Raw genomic sequence first — 3,210 nt, forward strand, 5'->3', positions numbered from 1 at the left:
ATTATAGTGAAGGTGATCAAGAAATGCTCTCTACTATAGTTCATAATAAAAAGATCTGGATATAAAATATGTAGTAGTAGAGAGTTAAACAAATTTAAAGCTTAAAATATGAAGCAGAAATAAATTAAGCATTTTTTAGCAGGAATCTGGAAGAAGAATTAATACAATAGTCATATAGCTTGATATCTTAGGTTTAAGGCATTATCACTATTTTTCAATTAAAAACTAAAATAAAATGGACTCTTCTCAGGATATAGCTATTCAAATATTAACATATAACTACATGTTTAAAATGTAATTATGAAAAACTATCATTTTAGGGACAGTAAAACCTGCTTTCACAGTTTCTGCTTTGGTAAATAAATTGCCTTATTTCTCATTTTCTCCGACTTTGACTTTGTAGTCATGCCCTCATTACCATATTCAATTAATTAGTGCACAAAGGTAATATTCTAGTGCTCACAACTCATGGTGTTGCATTATTGACTCCAAACAAATAGGGCAGATTCTTAATGCAAGGTGAGTATTCAGAGATCAGAAGAAACAAAGCGAAGAACTTCATACCTTTGTGAAAATACTAATACTAAAAATTCATTACTTGACCAAGAAGACCCCCTACAAGGATGAAGAAACAGAGAAAAGAAAATAAAGAAATAAAAGAAAAAAATAAAAGAAAGAGTACATTGAAATTGAATGTAAAAATGTGGGTTGCACTCATTTTTATCTCACCTTGACCTGACCTGACTGAGTAGAATTAGAACAAAAATATTTCTTTAGAAACTTGCCATCTCACACATTCTGAGAGAAACCACAGCATTGTTTTACCTTTGTAATTTTTTTTGTATTATGTATTTTTACACCAGCGGCAAAAACATTTCAATCTGTGATATTTTCTGCATGTTCAAAATTTTCTTAATTCCTTGTTGAATTAATGCAGGAGGGTTTCACAGAGTGTTTTACATAGCTTTGTTGGGGGAAAAAATGCAGATACCAATGTGATGTAAAATGTTTTTAATCTTATATTCTGTTTTGCCTTGCCAACAGAGTCACGCTAGCCTGCAACAAAATAAAGTCCTTCCTGAAGACAAGTCTTAAAGCAATGCCCTATGTTTGGTCTTTAAATATAGCCAAATGCCACAGCCTATAACAGTACCCATAATCCCTATAACACAGACAGCAGCATGTGATCAGTCACAGACTTAGTTTCAGTCATGTCCATTTCCCCCTTTTCCTCCAATGATGAACTCTTCAACATCTTTCCCACACTGCTAGTAACTTAAGTGAACCTCTTAATCTTGAGTAAAATAACAGCAATATAATAATACTATAATATAGATACTTCAAAATGTCCCTTCACTGTATCCAAACACAGAATTTCTGGTTCACTCCTGATATTCTCACTCTAAAATGGAAAGCAAACTGGGAAGATTATGCAAATACCTTTCCTCTTTGTGTCTGCTGGGTTTTGTACTCTCCCTCTCAGTCCTCCTAGGCCCTCCTTTTGACTCCAGGGGATGTTACCAAAAGAACTTTTCTGCTTCCAAGTCTCTTACTTTCCCACAGGAAAGTCTTTGGTCTTTGGAAACTTATTGGTAAAATGGCCCAGAACGGAGCACTTAACTTGAGAGATTAATTATCAGGGAGAAAATCGTGGAGATTATATGCTGGTTTTAGAGGGCCTCAGTACCTGTCTCTTTTCCTTGAGAATTTGTCTTTTTTTGCTATCTTATTCTCCCAAGCTTCAATCTTCAATCTCTGAGAATTTTGCCTAAAGCTTACTGTTAATACTTAAAAACAAAACAAAATAAAGCAAAATAAAGCAAAAAGTCAAAACAGGAGAGTCTTTAAAATCAGCATGATTAAGATGCAGATTTAGATGACTCATTATCCAATTACTGCAAAAGTGTTGTACTTTTCCAATATGTTGTTCTAAATATATAACTTTTCATGAAAACAGTTTATGGAATAAAAATAAATTTCAATATATCCAAATTAGAATAAAGAAAGCAGATTGGGGGTAGAATAATTCTTTAATCAGAGATGATTGTTATCTAGACAATTTAAAACTGGTAAAGCTATGAGTTTTAAATAGAAATTTTAATGTCAAAAAATGAGCAATGCATATTTTAATTATTTAGTACTTAAAAGCTCAAAGGCGTATAAGAAATCCCAGCACATAAGGATAAGAATGCCACCTTGTGTAGCAGCAATACTTATATTTCCAAGTACTTATTCTTATGGGCATGAGAAGAACTACGGTGGGTAGGTGGAATCTTCCACTCACTGCTGCTCCTTAATTTAAATACCTGGAGAAAAGCTTAAAAAGATTAGTTACAATTTTCCTTTTTTTTTTTCCCCTTGACTATAAACTTGTGAAAGTGACATTGTGTTGTACTCAAGAACAGATCTTGTTTAAGAAATGTTTCACTGTTCTCTTCCCTCGGGCTGAGCGATCTCTTTCTCTCCTTGAATGGCCTGCATAAACAGAGCTAGAATTCTGGCATATGCATCCAACTGAAACAAATTAATAACTGCCCTCAACTGCACAGTAACATTGTTTTTGCACCATTCATTACTACATTAGTCCTTCAGTCATTTAAGATGTCCCTCACGTGTAAGGATTTGAAAAAGTGGCCAAATGCTTCTACCAGAGCTTCACTCTGTTGACAAAAGCAGTAGCTTTTATATTAGAAAATTGTCAACTGTTGCAAAAACTTCAATAGTATGATTTTGGCTAGAAAACAGATATACACACAGCATTCAGGCAAGCTTACTCTTTTTTTTTTTTTAAGATTTTATTTATTTATTTGACAGAGAGAGAGATAGGTAGAGCAGGAACACAAGCAGGGGGAGTGGGAGAGGGAGAGGCAGGCTTCCTGCCGAGCAGGGAGCCCGATGTGGGACTCGATCCCAGGACCCTGGGATCATGACCTGAGCCAAAGGCAGATGCTTAATGACCGAGCCACCCAGGCGCCCGAGGCAAGCTTATTCTTTAATGATAGGATTATCTGGTTGAAAGTCCTAATAGGCCATTTCTTTATGACATACTTTACTTTCTTTCTATGCTCATTCCACTCACAGATATCATCTTTCAATTCAGTTCAATACCATTTTGGCTTTCCTTTCATGAGAGAAAGAAAGAAAAAGAAAGAAAGAAAGAAAGAAGAAAGAAAGAAAGAAAGAAAGAAAGAAAGAAAGAAAGAAAGAAAG

This window comes from Neomonachus schauinslandi, chromosome 1 (genome assembly GCF_002201575.2).
Source record: "Neomonachus schauinslandi chromosome 1, ASM220157v2, whole genome shotgun sequence".
NCBI classification, from domain to species: Eukaryota; Metazoa; Chordata; class Mammalia; order Carnivora; family Phocidae; genus Neomonachus; species Neomonachus schauinslandi.